General features: G+C 41.5%; 1 protein-coding gene across 2 annotated transcripts in view; it reads left to right on the forward strand.

The window, feature by feature from the left end:
- LOC126278032 (synaptotagmin 1-like) overlaps positions 1–18,788 on the forward strand; it is a 942,194-nt gene that overhangs the window by 292,033 nt on the left and 631,373 nt on the right. For both annotated transcript variants that reach the window (XM_049977766.1, XM_049977768.1), the window contains exon 2: positions 1,699–1,761. The gene's annotated coding sequence lies outside the window, so the exon portion shown is untranslated. The remainder of the gene's footprint in view (positions 1–1,698; positions 1,762–18,788) is intronic.

Here is an 18,788-nt window from a genome sequence, read left to right on the forward strand (position 1 = left end):
TTAAGTCACCTATTTTCTTTCCAATTGTGTTAACCTGTTCCTACAATGTCCCATTCTCAATAACAACTATTCCCCATTCAGTTAAGCCGCCTACTTCCTTCTCTTGCATTAACCCGATCATTCAGTGTATTTTTCAATCTGAGAAGGGTTTGACAATATGTCTCTAGTTCCTTGCGTACGCCTCCAACTTTATGTTCGAGAGTTTAAATTTTCGTGTCCATGTACAAGCGAATGTTTTGTCTATGCACACCCATCTTGTCAACCTGCGTTTCCGGAATACGTGTGAATTCATCCATGGGGATGCGTATCTGCAGTATACGAGCCGCTAGATTCATTCTCAGCTATGTGGAAAGCAGAAATTGGATTCTTTAAGGCGTTTTCCTCTTTTTCTAGTGCACCAATACCTTTTTTCCATCAGTGTCATATTAATTGATTCTTCATTTCTTCTTGGTAGAACAACTGTTATCTGATGCGCCCTAACCAAAAACCACGTAGTAACAGATTTTCTATTTTAAGTGATATGCTTCCAATTAATGGTATCCTCACAAATTTAACATTTACGTGTAGCTCAGACCATGATGAGTAGTTACTCAACTGGTTCTACACTTACTTTTAGTGTTAAATGCAAAAGTTTAACATTTTGCCAATTAAACCAGGTTTCTAATTATTATACTCTGCGACAGCGTTGAAAACACACATTGCAGTCACGTTGTTCATACAGAAAAAATTAACTTTTGTTTCGTTTTGCGTACCTATAAACGAAACTTCTACACGTGATTTAACTGCACTCTGAATTTTTCTTTCTCTCAGAAGTGCAGTGTTAATTTCGTTTCTTACAAATGGTATCGTCTCTCTTTGTTCTTTTGTTTCTCTTCCATAAACAGGTTTAAATATAAGTGATACAGCCCATAAGCCCTGTTTTGATACTGTGTCTTAGACATTGTATTCCATGCTTTTTTTATGTTTTTCTTGGTGTCAGACAATGTCCGTTACAGCTGATACCATTATGTCACATAATGATGCGAGCTGAAGATTTGTGTGAAAATGTGTAAAACAAAATGTAGTGCTTAAAACGAAGTTCTATTAAGGTAATCAGTCAATTGTGCAATACAATTAGTCTCAAACCTACATTAATCTGACTACGCTGTTACAATAAAAGGCGAAATATTTAATATACAATCTAATTATGTATATACGTTAGATAAAGAAGCTCTTTACATTTCAAAGTTGTATTTTAAGGAGACGAATGAAACGGCAGATACATTTGGCGACGGACCTATTCACGGGACTAGGAGCTACTCTAAGAGATAAATAATCCTTAATTTTTAAAACATTGTACAGTGTAACTGTTCTTATATGATTGTATTTATCACACTCTTCAGTGTATGTACAACATCCTTTTCAGTGATACAGAAACCACAGCGTTTTAATTTTAACAAATGTCACTTTCTATTAGTTTTTATGTGCGCAATTGTTGGACTGTTTATAATAACAATTTTTTTTCTATTTCAAGTATCACGTTTGTTGTGCAAGGTGAATCTGCCCAACACTATGTGCCATTGATTTTACGGTCCATGCCAACTAAATTTGTCACCTTCGAATCTGTCATTGCTGTTACTATTCGATTTTTGTAGATTGGTTTATTCACTTTTGTATTATATCTAAAAAAACTAAACTCTAACATTTGAACTCTTGCAGCTCCAGCTTGCAGTATACGTCACAGCTTGCGTTGGCGGTGTGTTGCTCTGACTGCTGGATTTTGTAAGTACGAAATAAACAGAATTTTACATTAAGCGAGAGCAATGTTGTGGTATAAGGTGCAGTAAGCACGCCCATCGTTGCAGTATTTCAGACAGCTGCTTTTGCTCCACTTGTCTTGTTTCCATTTCATATCACCCTGCCTTTGTTGGTATTCCACTCACAGATACCGCAGAAGGAGTTCAACTGAATGCTTTGTACTGTGTGGTGAATGCCTTTCACTTCACCGAGCTCAAGTACAATGGGACATGAAAATAGCCTGTTTGCTTCCTTTGACGCGCCGTAGCACTCTTAGTCTATTCATCAAGAAGTGTCGGAATAAATGGAGTCCGAGCAGTCACTGTACTCTCAATAATTTTACGGGAAATGAAGCACTCAATTACACAACGATACATCAGAAATATGAGCAAACTAGTGTTATGGGACCGTGTTGTCGAACATAAATGTTTCGTTACCTTAATAAGGCACTAGAGCTACTTTTGTTTTCAATTTCCAGTATAAAAATGAGATTGAAATGCTTTAGCAGCTATAAAGGAACTGAATAATCACAAGGAAACATCATGTAGACTATTACAACATATAGAAAGCTGTAGTTTAGTATAGCGGGCTACAGAGCTACTGGTTTCAGACAGGCCCGATATTTTAGAAATTGCCATCTAGAATACTGCGGTAATCGACCATGATGCTGTCACACTGACAAAGGGCACCAAACGCAAAAAAATCATCAAACAGCCCGGGGGAGTATTTGCGTTTAATACGAGGGCATGCCGGCCGGAGTGGCCGTGCGGTTCAAGGCGCTACAGCCTGGAATCGCGCGACCGCTACGGTCGCAGGTTCGAATCGTGCCTCGGGCATGGATGTTTGTGATGTCCTTAGGTTAGATAGGTTTAAGTAGTTCTAAGTTCTAGTCGACTGATGACCTCAGAATTTAAGTCCCATAGTGCTCAGAGCCATTTGAACCAATACGACGGCATACTGTAAAGTATCGCCTCCAGAATTTTTGTGTGAAAATTCTTAAAACGCTTTAAATAAACGTTACTGCAATTCTACGCTTTCATTCCTCAAGTCTGCTTACTTTCAGCCACCTGCTGCTAGAGGGCTCCGAATTATACCGTGTAAGATGGCTGTGTGTAACTTAACTATGTCGCCGAGTGAAAGACAGTGTGATGTAATCAAGTTTCGAATTCGAAGAGTTCGTCCACCACGCGTCAAGCACCACCTCTTTCAGCATGACAATCTCAGGCCACACACGAGCAACAATGCGTCGCCTTGGGTTGACTGTTATCGTTGTCCTTCGCACAGTCTCGACTTGCTCCCCTCCAACCAATTTTCATCTGTTTTGGTCTCCCCCTCCCCCCCCCACCCAAACTCAAATTTCTCTTCCGCGAGGGAATAATAACTGTGGTTGTAGTTATAGGTGTAAATAAACAATTGAAAGAAAACAGCTCGGTCACTATTGTTAACGAATTAACCGGGTTTCAGCACTGCTAGGAGTGTCTTCCTCAGAATTTAAGTCAAAGAATGGTCTATATTCTATAACATGGTCTAAGAATTATGACTAAAAACGTATGATTTGAGTATAATTACGGAATCATCGTGAAAGACTGGCACTACTTATATGTCATTTATAAAGCAATAAATATGCCAAAACTTCATTAATCACAAAGATATTTAAAATAAAGAAAACTGTGATGGTGAGCCACTACGGGCTGCTCGTTACTTGCGTGGTGTAGGTTGCAAAACGGACTGAGATGCCCGCGATAACAAATGCGGCCAGGTGAACATGGCACTGTAACGAGCGTGCCATCTAGTAGCCGTAGATACAATTAGGCTGCTTCACATTGAAATATAGGCAGAAATGAATATAAATGAACAGTATTTGGAACATAATGGAAAGCAATATTTGTTTGATAGTAGCATACAACATAACACATCATACGTTTTAGTCATAATTCCGTGACCGTGTTACAGAATATAGACCATTCTTTGATGTAAATTCTGAGGCAGACACTTCTAGCAGTGTTGAAACCCGGTTAATTCGTTAAAAATAGTGACCAAGGGCTGTTTTTCTTTGAATTGTAACTATTCACGGTCTCTGAACGTGGAGCCATGTACAAAAATTTTGTGGAAATAAACCTTCGTCTAAGCTCTGCTCTCTCAGATTTCCTCATAGTTGAGACCATGGCGATAACCGAGATTGCTACCCACCTGATGAAGGAAAGACATAGGAAAAGTAATTCAGGGAAAGGACAGCTTGTACATCAGTAAGAAAAGCTTCGCTTAAAGACCACAAAAATTTAAACAGCTCAACTCCTGGTGACGGATTCATCAAAAAATCATAGTAAGCTGTGGGACCACTTCAGAGTAATGAACTGATAGAGAACTTCTTTCTAGTCACTGGTAGATCCTTACGAGACTGAAAAATGGTAAAATATCAAATTCTGCATTTTTAAGTTCTGTAATACACACACGCGGAAGAGGAATCGCATTCAAGGCGCCTGAGGTGCCAAATATAAAGCAGGGCAGAGTGTTCTACTTTGGAAAATTTTTCAGTATTTCGCCTCTGTCTAGCCCTGTAATATACACTGACGTCACAAAAGTCATGGGGTACCTCCTACTATCGTCTCGGATCTCCTTTTGCCTGGCTCAGTGCAGCAACTTGCGTGGCATGGACTCAACAAGTCGTCGGAAGCGGCTGAATGAATATTAAACCATGGTGCCTCTACAGTCATCGATAATTGCGAAAGTGTTGTCGGAGCACAATTTTTTGCACGAAATCACCTCTCGATTACGTCCCGTAGATGTTCGATGTGATTCATGCCGGACACAGGCGGGTGGCACCAGTATTATGACCACGCGCTTGCATAGGACCTGTGGTATCAGTCGAAGACACGCTGACAGCTGCGAGCAACCTGCATCCCTTCATGTTTTACGTCTTCCCCAACGGCGATGTCATCTTTCAGCAGTATAACTGTCCTTGTGTTGGCGCCATAACGGTGCTACAGTAGTTTAAGGAGCGTTATACAGGGCGGTACATTGATAGTGACCGGGCCAAATGTCACGAAATAAGCATCAACAAAGAACAAAACTAGTGTAGCTTTAAGGGGGAAACCGGATGGCGCTATTGATGGCCCGCTAGATGGCGCTTCCATAGGTCAAACGGATATCAACTGCCTTTTTTGTATTTTTAAATAGGAACCCCCATTTTTTCAAAACATATTCATGTAGTACGTAAAGAAATATGAATGTTTTAGTTGGACCAATTGTTTCGCTTTGTGATAGATGGCACTATAATAGTCACAAACCTATAAGTACGTGGTATCACGTAACATTCCGCCAGTGCGAACGGTATTTGCTTCGTGATACATTACCCGTGATCAACTGCGAAAAAGGTCGATATCGTGTTGGTGTTTGGCTATTGTGATCAAAATGCCCAACGGGCGTGTGCTATGTATGCTGCTCTGTATCCTGTACGGCATCATCTAAGTGTCCGGACCGTTCGCCGCATAGTTACGTTATTTAAGGAAACAGGAAGTATTCAGCCACATGTTAAACGTCAACCACGACCTGCAACAAATGATGATGCCCAAGTTGGTGTTCTAGTTGCTATCGCGGCTAATCCGCACATCAGTAGCAGACAAATAGCGCGAGAATCGGGATTCTCAAAAACGTCGGTGTTGAGAATGCTACATCAACATCGATTGCACCCGTACCATATTCCTACGCACCAGAAATTGCATGGCGACGACAGTTGTGTCACTGGCCACATGAGAAATTACGGGCCGATGACAGATTTTTTGCACGCGTTCTGTTTAGCGACGAAGCGTCATTCACCAACAGCGGTAACGTAAACCGGCATAATATGCACTACTGTGCAACGGAAAATCCACGATGGCTGCAACAAGTGGAACATCAGCGACCTTGGCGGGTGAATGTATAGTGCGGCATTATGGGAGGAAGTATAATTGTCCACCATTTTATCGATGGCAATCTAAATGGTGCAGTGTATGCTGATTTCCTACGCAATGTTCTACCGATGTTCCTATAATATGTTTCGTTGCATGACAGAATGGCGGTGTACTTCCAACATGATGGATGTCCGGCACATAGCTCGCGTGCGGTTGAAGCGTAATTGAACAGCATATTTCATGACAGGTGGATTGGTCGTCGAGGCACCATACCATGGCCCGCACGTTCACCGGATCTGACGTCCCCGGATTTGTGTCTGTGGGGAAAGTTGAATGATATTTGCTATCGTAATCCACCGACAACGCCTGACAACATGCGTCAGCGCATTGTCCATGCGTGTGCGAACTTTACGGAAGGCGAACAACTCGCTGTTGAGAGGAATGTCGTTACTCGTATTTCCAAATGCATTGAGGTTGACGGACATCATTTTGACCGTTTATTGCATTAATGTGGTATTTACCGCTAATCACGATGTAACAGCATGCGTTCTCAGAAATGATACGTTCACAAAGGTACATGTTTCGCATTGGAAGAACCGAAGTAAAATGTTCAAACGTACCTACGTTCTGTATTTTAATTTAAAGAACCTACCTGTTACCAACTGTTAGTCTGAAATTGTGAGCCATGTATTTGTGACTATTACAACGCCATCTGTCACAAAGCGAAAATAGTGGTCCAACTGAAACATTCGTATTTCTTTTCGTACTACACGAATATGTAATAAAAATGGGTGTTCCTATTTTTAAAAAATGCAGTTGATATCCGTTTGTCCTATGGCAGCGCCATCTAGCGGTCCAACCATAGCGCCATCTGGTTTCCCCCATAAAGCTAGACGAGTTTCTTTATTTGTAGTTTTTTCGTTTGGCGCTTATTTCGTGAGATATTTTTCCCGGTCAAGTTCAATGGACCACCCTGTAGTTAAACCACATTCACTTGTCGATGACCACATTCGCCTGATATAAACGTTATGTAAACCATCAGGGCCCATCAGCGGCCCATTATTTATGCGAATTGTATGACCTGTGTGTAGACATCTAATACCACATATCTCCACAAACCTATTAACAAACTGTCCCATCCCTGATACGAAGAATCAGTGATATATTTCGTTACGCAGACGGACACACAAGCTATTAAGCAAGTAGTCATAATGTTTTGACTCATCAGTGTATGGTGTTAAATGTTGTTATGGAAACCGATTACTTTTCAGTTCAGCGAATCTGGATACTCGGGATTATTTCAGCGCTTGGAACAGGATGCAGTGTAGGTAAAAATGACTAAGGACAAACTATGGCTGTTCACACAAAGTTTAAAGAACACAAGCTTATTATTGGATAAGACTGGTCCAAGTAGTACTCAGCTGATTATTTGAGGCAAAGTTGATGGCTGTGCCGATGTCCCGTGGCTACTTAAAAATGCCGCAAAGGCATCAGTTGCTCTTGCTGTACCATAAGCTCTTAAAATTCTCTTCTTAGTGCCAGATTATCGTAGTACAGAACTAACCAATGTATGCCACGAATAATGAGGAAAATTTCTTTCACATCTGAGGCTATATTAATTAATCTTGCCGCTCTTTTTAGCTTGTTCAGCAGACAATATGAAACACTTTGCATGGTAGTTACCAACAAACACTTTCAACAAAGAAGCCTTGCAGTGCGACCACCAACGCCACCTTCCTGTTCCCGCCAAACCAGTTCTGTTGTGGGGGATTTTCCTCCAAGTTTTACAATCCTAAGTTCTCTATGAATGAACCAGAACTACAAGAAAAGCTTTAACATTTCCATTCTTTTGCAGAACATTACTCTCAACATTGTTGTTGTTGTTGTGGTCTTCTGTCCTGAGACTGGTTTGATGCAGCTCTCCATGCAACTCTATCCTGTGCAAGCTTCTTCATCTCCCAATAGCTACTGCAACCTACATCCTTCTAAATCTGCTTAGTGTATGCATCTCTTGGTCTACCTCGACGATTTTTACTCTCCACGCTGCCCTCCAATACTAAATTAGTGATCCCTTGATGCCTCAGAACATCTCGTACCAACCGATCCCTTCTTATACTCAAGTTGTGCCACAAACTTCTCTTCTCCCCAATCCTATTCAATAGCACCTCATGAAGACCACAATAAAAATCGAAAACTGATTAAAAATGATCTTGGAGAGGGCCTGCTTCAGCAGAACACAGTTTTTAGTTTTTTTTCTGGTTGCTCATATATATGTCGATGAAGTTTCATCATCATCACTGAGTTTTCTATTATCGTCTGTAAAAAAGGAAACATGCTTTTTACTACTTCTACACTTATAAATTTGAGTATTTAAGATAGTATTTAATTATTTCATAAAGAGTCAAAATTTGTAATCTGCAACCGTATAGAACTTAATGTGGAACAGCTATTTACTTCGAAAATTTACGACTGGGCTTGTTATGCCTACAATTACCTAATGGGTTTCGGCTGTTTAGAAGTTGGTGTTGACTGATAGTTCTTTGATGCCAGAGAATACAGTCCCATTCCAGAAAACTATGATATCGTTAATTGCTTTCCTTCAATTATGGCTTTTTTGTATATCATAGGTTTCTTCAACAATCATTGTTTTAGGGCGAGGGCCAGTTGCGGCATTTAACAATTTTCTATTTAGTGTTTTTGTCCTTGGGCGGTGTTTCACGTCCATCGGGTATTCAGCAGAAGTAAAATGACAGCTGTTACTTTTTAATGCTATTCTGTGTTCTTTGTATCAGGTATTAAAGTTTCTGCTTGCCTGTCCTATATATTTTGAACATGGCTGTGATTAGCAGCCGAAATTAATTACAATATCACAAATTTCCAGCCAACCAGTTTAAAACACAATTAAAATTCTTTAACTAGTTTTCAACACCAACTAGGGGCGCCTTCTTCAGAAGAAACTGTTACCTTACATGTGGTTAAAAGGAAATTTGAGCGACATCGCTCTAGTCAAAAGATTAAAACCACAATTAAAACATTTTCCACCTGAATACATAACAGGTATAGTCAAAATTTTAAAACAGTGTACAAATACGCCACTAAGGGCATTATAGTGGTATACGACTCGTGTTCTACACCACTGTAGTGCCTTTAGTGGCATCGGCAGTCGAATGTAGATGCTGGCGGGCTGAGGCGAGGCGCAATGCTTTGTGACGTGCAGTCATCAAGAGTACACGAGGGGGACTTCGGCTCCAGAAGCCTATCTCGATGATGTTTCGTTGAATGATTTACGCGCTGACGGCCCAGCACTGAAATCTGCAGCATTTTGCGAAAGGATTGCACTTCTGTCACATTGAACATTTCTCTTCAGTCGCCTTTGGTCCCGTTATTGGAGGATCTTTTTCCGGCCGCAGCGATGTCGGAGATTTGATGTTTTATCGGATTCCCGATATTCACCGTACACTCGTGAAATGCACATACGAGGTTATCCCCATCGCCAGCGCGCCGACTATTACACCTCGTTCAAACTCACTTAAATCTAGATAACCTGTCATTGCAGCAGCCGTAACCGATCTGACAAATGCATCAGACACTTGTTGTCTACTATAGGCGTTTTCGACAGCAGCGCCTATTTAGCCTGGTTACATATCTCATATCTCTGTGTTTGAATACGCATGCCTGAAGCAGTTACGTTGGCGCGTCAGTATATATATATATATATATATATATATATATATATATATATATATATATATATGGAAATGGAAAAAAGAACACATTGACACCGGTGTGTCAAACCCACCATACTTGCTCCGGACACTGCGAGAGGGCTGTACAAGCAATGATCACACGCACGGCACAGCGGACACACCAGGAACCGCGGTGTTGGCCGTCGAATGGCGCTAGCTGCGCAGCATTTGTGCACCGCCGCCGTCAGTGTCAGCCAGTTTGCCGTGGCATACGGAGCTCCATCGCAGTCTTTAACACTGGTAGCATGCCGCGACAGCGTGGACATGAACCGTATGTGCAGTTGACGGACTTTGATCGAGGGCGTATAGTGGGCATGCGGGAGGCCGGGTGGACGTACCGCCGAATTGCTCAACACGTGGGGCGTGAGGTCTCCACAGTACATCGATGTTGTCGCCAGTGGTCGGCGGAAGGTGCACGTGCCCGTCGACCTGGGACCGGACCGCAGCCACGCACGGATGCACGCCAAGACCGTAGGATCCTACGCAGTGCCTTAGGGGACCGCACCGCCACTTCCCAGCAAATGAGGGACACTGTTGCTCCTGTGATATCGGTGAGGACCATTCGCAACCGTCTCCATGAAGCTGGGCTACGGTCTCGCACACCGTTAGGCCGTCGCCCCAACATCGTGCAGCCCACCTCCAGTGGTGTCGCGACAGGCGTGAATGGAGGGACGAATGGAGACGTGTCGTCTTCAGCGATGAGAGTCGCTTCTGCCTTGGTGCCAATGATGGTCGTATGCGTGTTTGGCGCAGTGCAGGTGACTGCATACGACCGAGGCACACAGGGCCAACACCCGGCATCATGGTGTGTGGAGCGGTCTCCTACACTGGTCGTACACCTCTGGTGATCGTTGAGGGGACACTGAATAGTGCACGGTACATCCAAACCGTCATCGAACCCATCGTTCTACCATTCCTAGACCGGCAACGGAAGTTGCTGTTCCAACAGGACAATGCACGTCCGCATGTATCCCGTGCCACCCAACGTGCTCTAGAAGGTGTAAGTCAACTACCCTGGCCAGCAAGATCTCCGGATCTGTCCCCCATTGAGCATGTTTGGGACTGGATGAAGCGTCGTCTCACGCGGTCTGCACCTCCAGCACGAACGCTGGTCCAACTGAGACGCCAGGTGGAAATGGCATGGCAAGCCGTTCCACAGGACTACACCCAGCATCTCTACGATCGTCTCCATGGGAGAATAGCAGCCTGCATTGCTGCGAAAGGTGGATATACACTGTACTAGTGCCGACATTGTGAATGCTCTGTTGCCTGTGTCTATGTGCCTGTGGTTCTGTCAGTGTGATCATGTGATGTATCTGACCCCAGGAATGAGTCAATAAAGTTTCCCCTTCCTGGGACAATGAATTCACGGTGTTCTTATTTCAATTTCCAGGAGTGTATATCAGTCTTGAATGTGGCTTCCAGATAAGGATTGCCCATCAGTTATGTACACATTCTTGCTCACCAATAAATAAGTAACTGATGGACAGTCCTAATCTGGAAGACATATTCAAGATACATATAAATATTACATTCATAACGGTCAGTCTGCTTTCTGACAAATAATTATTCTTCCTGTACTGTATGATGCTAAACAGGGCCGGATACGCTGTTTAATTTGGCGCCGGTTGTCTGAACAAGCAGATATTTTAGCAAGAAATTCATGGTGAGAGACAGTTATGGATCAGCCGCATTGAGAAGCAGAGGCGACGGAAATGGTGGGAAATGTCATTAAAACTTAACAAAGGACGCTACACTCAACAAATGCCGGAAAAGCCGTTAAAGTCTCTTTATGGTGGGAGGATCAATAACACGTAAAAGGTGCTAACAGTCCGTCGCACCGCGAAATGACTCAATCCGCGTTCCGCTAAGAGGACATAAAAAGGTGACCGCTCTGTGTTTATGTTTGCATTTAATTATCACTCGTCGACCACATAAAGTTTCGTTTGCAATGAGGCATTTCCTTGCCATTCAAAACTAAATCAGGATATCTGCTGAATAGAAAATTATTGAATTCTATGGGCTCCAAAAATTTAATAAGACAGTATGTTTACTCAATTTCTTTAGCATACTTACTCCAAAAGGTTACGTATCAGAATTTGGTGTAAATAGCAGTGCTGTACACCTCTTACTCTTTCCAGACGACAGTCCAAGTGACAAAATGAATCAGTAGTTACTCTAATATTTGTCTGTACTAACTTCCTCAGTAAGCAATGCACGCAACTCAAAGCAGTTAACATTGAATTCAAGCAAAACTGGCTAAAGAAATTACAACTGCCAGCAGTAAGGTGTACAGCAAACACTCGCAAACGATGTTTATTGCATATGTAGATACCGGTCAGTGTGTGCCCATCATTAATGCAGTAAATGTAAGTTAAAACATTAAAAGCACAACCAAATTGGTAGTTGCAGACAAAAAATTGCTCTTACAGTATTCTACGGAAGTCAGTTCATAGGAGTGACCGCTGAAGGGATAGTGCGTAGGATTAGAGATCACACCGTCAGCGTCAGTTAAGGATAAAAGATGGTGTTCTGAGTGACCGAATCTGGTTTCACTATAATACAATGACTTCACTACGACGGCTACAGGTGTTTCATCTTATTACGTAAGTAAATGGCCGATGTCCGACTGACATACAAAAACTATTTGTGTGATGTCAGTCCCATATCTCCGTGGCGGTCGTAGTTCTGATTTATCACCACGTTTTTCGCCATGTTTTGTTGCCTGTATTTTTCTCTGTTCGGTAAAGACCATGGTATTGATTTGAAACTAACTTACCGTTGAGCTAGAGACCTTAAACTTTCAACAGATCACATAACTGTATGATAATGAAATATTAATTGGCCATTTTTGTCTGGTGCGTGGCGGAAGATGCTTCGTTTACCACTGTAATTTCCCGATTAGCGTGAGAGTTGAAACTTTCAACATAGAACTTGACCTGCTTTCTAACCTGGTGTGTAGCGGAGGGTACTTTGTTTACAACTGGCATTTCCACCGTTTCTTGTTCCAGCCCTGAATCGCTTGTGGGAAATACGGCTGCTGGTAGGTCTCCGTGTGAGTTCAAATCTGTCAAATTTTCACCTCCAAGTTCTTTCCGCGAGATATGCGTAGGCGGACGCAATATACTGGTTGACGAAGGCAAATAAAATCCGAAATAAATCTGAAATACGCCACGTGTCTCTGTTGTAATCTGATCAAAATGTTTGAAATCGGCCGAAAATATATCACACACACAAGACTAAAAAACAGAAAATAATTAGTTGAATAAAAATCAAATTTTAATATATTACGCCGGAAGGAGTGGCCGAGCGTTTCTAGCCGCTACAGTCTGGAACCGCGCGACTGCTACGGTCGCAGGTTCCAACCCTGCATCGGGCATTGATGTGTGTGATGTCCTTAGGTTAGTTAGGTTTAAGTAGTTCTAAGTTCTAGGAACTTAAGACCTCAGCAGTTAACTGCTGACTAATAAAAGAAATTATTCAGAGAGTGAAGGGTGACGAAAATTTAATAGTCATGGGTGACTGGAATTCGGTAGTAGGAAAAGGGAGAGAAGGAAACGTAGTAGGTGTATATCGACTGGGGCAAAGAAATGAAAGAGGAAGCCGCCTGGTAGAATTTTGCACAGAGCACAACTTAATCACAGTTAACACTTGGTTCAAGAATCATAAAAGAAGGCTGTATACATGGAAGAAGCCTGGAGATACTGACAGGTTTCAGATAGATTATATAATGGTAAGACAGAGATTTAGGTACCAGGTTTTAAATTGTAAGACATTTCCAAGGGCATATGTGGACTCTGACCACAATCTATTGGTTATGACCTGTAGATTGAAACTTAAGAAACTGCAAAAAGGTGGGAATTTAAGGAGATGGGACCTGGATAAACTGATTAAACCAGAGGTTGTACAGAGTTTCAGGGAGAGCATAAGGGAGCAATTGACAGGAATCGGGGAAAGAAATACGGTAGAAGAAGAATGGGTAGCTTTGAGGGATGAAGTAGTGAAGGCAGCAGAGGATCAAGTAGATAAAAAGATGAAGGCTAGTAGAAATCCTTGGGTAACAAAAGAAATATTGAATTGATGAAAGGAGAAAATATAAAAATGCAGTAAATGAAGCAGGCAAAAAGGAATACAGACGTCTCAAAAATGAGATCGACAGGAAGTGCAAAATGGCTAAGCAGGGATGGCTAGAGGACAAATGTAAGGATGTAGAGGCTTATCTCACTAGGGGTAAGGTAGATTCTGCCTACAGGAAAATTAAAGAAGCCTTTGGAGATAAGAGAACCACTTGTATGATGATCAAGAGTTCAGATGGAAACCCAGTTCTAAGGAAAGAAGGGAAAGCATGAAGATGGAACGAGTATACAGAGGGTCTATACAAGGGCGATGTACTTGAGGACAATATTGTGGAAATGGAAGAGGATGTAGATGAAGATGAAATGGGAGATACGATACTGCGTGAAGAGTTTGACAGAGCACTGAAAGACCTGAGTCGAAACAAGGCACCCGGAGTAGACAACATTCCATTGGAACTACTGACGGCCTTGGGAGAGCCAGTCCTGACACAACTCTACCATCTGGTGAGCAAGATGTATGAAACAGGCGAAATAACCTCAGACTTCAAGAACAACATAATAATTCCAATCCCAAAGAAAGCAGGTGTTGACAGATGTGAAAATTACCGAACAGTCAGCTTAATAAGTCACAGCTGCAAAATACTAACGCGAATTCTCTACAGACGAATGGAAAAACTAGTAGAAGACGACCTCGGGGAAGATCAGTTTGGATTCCGTAGAAATATTGGAACACGTGAGGCAATACTGACCCTACGGTTACCTTACAAGCTAGATTAAGGAAGGGCAAACCTAAGTTTCTAGCACTTATAGACTTAGAGAAAGCTTTTGACAATGTTGATTGGAATACTCTCTTTCAAATTCTGAAGATAGCAGGGGTAAAATACAGGGAGCGAAAGGCTATTTACAATTTGTACAGAAACCAGATGGCAGTTATAAGAGTCGAGGGATATCAAAGGGAAACAGTTGTTGGGAAGGGAGTGAGACAGGGTTGTAGTCTCTCCCCGATGTTATTCAATCTGTATATTGAGCAAGCAGTGAAGGAAACAAAAGAAAAATTCGGAGTAGGTATTAAAATCCATGGAGAAGAAATAAAAATGTTGAGGTTCACCGATTACATCGTAATTCTGTCAGAGACAGCAAAGGACTTGGAAGAGCAGTTGAACGGAATGGATAGTGTCTTGAAAGGAGGATATAAGATGAACATCAACAAAAGAAAAACGAGGATAATGGAATGTAGTCGAATTAAGTCGGGTGATGCTGAGGGAATTAGATTAGGAAATGAGACACTTAAGGTAGTAAATGAGTTTTGCTATTTGGGGAGCAAAGTAACTGATGATGGTCGAAGTAGAGAGGATATAAAATGTAGACTGGCAATGGCAAGGAAAGCGTTTCTGAAGAAGAGAAATTTGTTAACATCGAGTATAGATTTAAGTGTCAGGAAGTCATTTCTGAATGTATTTGTATGGAGTGTAGCCATGTATGGAAGTGAAACATGGACGGTAAGTAGTTTGGACAAGAAGAGAATAGAAGCTTTCGAAATGTGGTGCTACAGAAGAATGGTGAAGATTAGATGGGTATTCACGTGACTAATGATTAGGTATTGAATAGGATTGGGGAGAAGAGAAGTTTGTGGCACAACTTGACCAGAAGAAGGGATCGGTTCTTAGGACATGTTCTGAGGCGTCAAGGGATCACCAATTTAGTATTGGAGGGCAGAGTGGAGGGAAAAAATCGTAGAGGGAGACCAAGAGATGACTACCCTAAGCAGATTCAGAAGGATGTAGGTTGCAGTAGGTACTGGGAGATGAAGAAGCTTGAATTAGATAGAGTAGCATGGAGAGCTGCATCAAACCAGTTTCAGGACTGAAGACCACAACAACAACAGTTAAGACTAAAAATATAATATAATTTCTCGTCAGCCTATACAGATATTCCTTAAAATCTGTGATGGTGACTTTGTGATATCTCTGAAAATACTTACATGATTTAAAACAAAAAATGAATGGTGCGAGGAACACGTAACTGATGCAAGAATAGTTCACCTCCTTAGTATTATATGTTGCTTGCATCCCACATTTTTCGTTTTAAATCTTACAAGTATTTTTATAACAATGAAAAATCAACAATCACACATTCTCAAAAAAAAAAAAAAAATGTTCCGATGTGTATTGGTTCAAATGGCTGTGAGCACTATGGGACTTAACGTCTATGGTCATCAGTCCCCTAGAACTTAGAACTATTTAAACCTAACTAACCTAAGGACAGCACACAACACCCAGTCATCACGGAAATGTGTGTGAAATCTTATGGGACTTAACTTCTAAGTTCATCAGTTGCTAAGCTTACACACTACTTAACCTAAATTATCCTAAGAACAAACACATACACCCATGCCCGTTTGTGGACTCGAACATACGCCGGGACCAGCCGTACAGTCCATGACTGCAGCGCCTTAGACCGCTCGGCTCACAGATTCTCAGGTCTGTAGGGGGTTAGGAAATAGTGTGGTACTAGGAGAAATTATTTTACAGTAATTACCCCAATTTAAAAAAACTGGTAAATTAAAGAAAATTGTGAGTCTTTAGGGGCTCGCAATCGATATCGTGTGCCTTGATTTACGCCTTACTCGCTGGCGCAACTATTTGCAGCGAGAACTGATTTTTGCTTTCGCTGATAATCTCTGGCAGAACGAGTTCTGAAGTAGGACTGAGCAGCGTTACTGGGGCAGTAAGAGCGAGGCAGCGAGTGACAGCAGATTGGAGGGCATCGCGGGCTGATTTCCGGACATAGTGGGTCAGTCGGCCGTTCGTTGTGTTTATGTCAAGACTCGGAGTGGCTGGTGAAGTCGGAGCTATGACATTGAGCTGAGTACACCGTCCTTCTGTCTACGCCTGCAGATTTGTAGAGATTTGACATTCCATGGTGTGTGGGACTGGGTGCTGGGAGCTGCACTCGATATTTCAAGTGTTATCAAATATCAGCCATATCGTGCGTTTATGGTCAGTACTTCTCACATTACGAAACGCCCACCTCTATTGCCTGCATTTGTTGGCTTACTGAAATATTTTTTTAGCATATTTATCTGAGCTAAGGGTCTGTTGCCTCAAATTATTTATATTTCTGGTAAGATGAATATTTGGCTGTATAAGTAACTAGCCCATTTGGGAATTTCTGCGTACTACTGAGAGCTTCGTTGTAGTGTATTTGTGTTGATTTCCGGAAATCATTTGACACGGTGCCCCAGTGCAAGCTTTTAACGAAGGTACGAGCATAACGAATAAGTTCACAGGTATGTAGGTGGCTCTAAGACTTCTTAAGGGGGGCAGGACGTCAAACGTGACGACTCGGAACAGGAGAGACACCACAGGACATTTTAATTTCCACTGTCTATACTTTTATAAATAAATTCATAAAACTTTGCCAGAACGACCAGAAAGGATTCAGGATTTACACTTATAGTCTTGAAGTTCAAAAATATAAAAAAATAATTTTTTTACATTTGTATTTCACCTTTTTTCACTTACCATTGGTTGCATTTGTTGATATAGGTACTCTTTTCTTCATAAGTAAGGTATATTCTTCGATGAATTTTGCACAGCATACAAACCATACTTACAGGTGTACGAAACTCTAGAATATTCCAAATCTATTAAAAACTATGGTAAAAATTCAGATAATTAACTATAAAATTTGAGTTTTTTCTAAACATGAAGTTTAAAATACAACAGCACATTCATTTTTTTCATAAATTACATAATTTCTAGAGTTTCATACACCTGTAAGTATGGTTTGTATGCTGTGCAAAATTCATTGAAAACTCTCTCTTACTTATGAAGAAACGTGTACCTACAGCAACGAACGCAGCCGATAGAAGTGAAAAAATGATGAACTTTCACATGTAAAAAAAAATTATTTTGTTATGTTTCTGAACTTCCACAGCTCTGATTGTGAAACCTGAATCCTTCCTGGTCATGCTGACAAAGTTTTATGAATTTATTCGTAAAGGTATAGACAGTGGAAATTAAAATGTCCTGTGGTATCTCCCTTGCTCCAAGACTGCCCGTTTGATGTCCTACCTCCTTAAATAATAGTTCCCAGTATGTCGTCCTCGACGGTGGGTGTTCATGAGAGACAACAGTATCATCAGGAGTGCCCCAGGGAAGTGGGGTAGGACCGCGGTTCTTCTCTATGTACATAAATGAGTTGGCTGACAGGGTTGACAGCAATCTGTGGTTGTTTGCTGAAGGTGCTGTAGTGTACAGTAAAGTATCGCAGCTGAATCGCTGTAGGAAGAAAGAAGATGGTTGAAACAAAATTTCCAATTTGCTTGATGAATGGCAGCTACCCGCAAATGTGGAAAATATTAATTAATGTTGATGAGTAGGAAGATCAATAATGTAATGTTCGGATACAGTGTTACTAGTGCCCTGCTTGACTCAGTCAAGTGGCTTAAATATCAGGGCATAAGGTTGCAAAGCGATATGAGGTGGAACGAGCACGTGGGAACTGCGCTAGGGAAGGCAAGTGGTTGACTTCGATTTATTGGGATAATTTTAAGGAAGAGTGGTTCACATGTAAAGAAGACCGCATATAGGAGGTTGGTGTGACTTATTCTTGAGTACTGCTCACCCCAATTACAGAAACCCTAATAAACAACCCTTTGTTGTAAAGTAAGTAGGAAAATTAGTTCAAAAATGGTTCAAATGGCTCTGAGCACTATGGGACTTAGCATCTTAGGTCATCAGTCCCCTTGAACTTAGAACTACTTAAACCTAACTAACCTAAGGACATCACACACATCCATGCCCGAGGCAGGATTCGAACCTGCAACCGTAGCAGTCCCGCGGTTCCGGGCTGCAGCGCCTAGAACCGCACGACCTAGGAAAATTAATCCTGACTGTGACTTCAGCTACTGACAACCAAAATTACACAGATGATAATTTGGTCAACAGCAATGCCATGTGAATAATAATATTTATCATGAAATAGAGATTAAATGAATGAAAGAATCTGCTAAGATGCGCAAAACATCATAGAGAGAACTGCAAAATAATTAATAACGAAGGTTAAAGCCCAGATGGCAAATTGGCCAAAGATAACATTTATGATAGAAGATAGTTGTAGCCGCATCGAAAAGGAATTTCGATGTGACTACAATGTAATTCGGAAATGGAAATGTTAGCTTCAGTTGCTATCTAGTCGCTCTCTATTATTAGTGCGATAGTAGCATGCATGTAAGCTCTACTAGATTATCTTAAGCTAATCGGAAGTTTGAAGTCAGAAGTCATACTAAAGCAAAG

The sequence above is a fragment of the Schistocerca gregaria genome, chromosome 6 (genome assembly GCF_023897955.1).
Source record: "Schistocerca gregaria isolate iqSchGreg1 chromosome 6, iqSchGreg1.2, whole genome shotgun sequence".
Taxonomy (NCBI): Eukaryota; Metazoa; Arthropoda; class Insecta; order Orthoptera; family Acrididae; genus Schistocerca; species Schistocerca gregaria.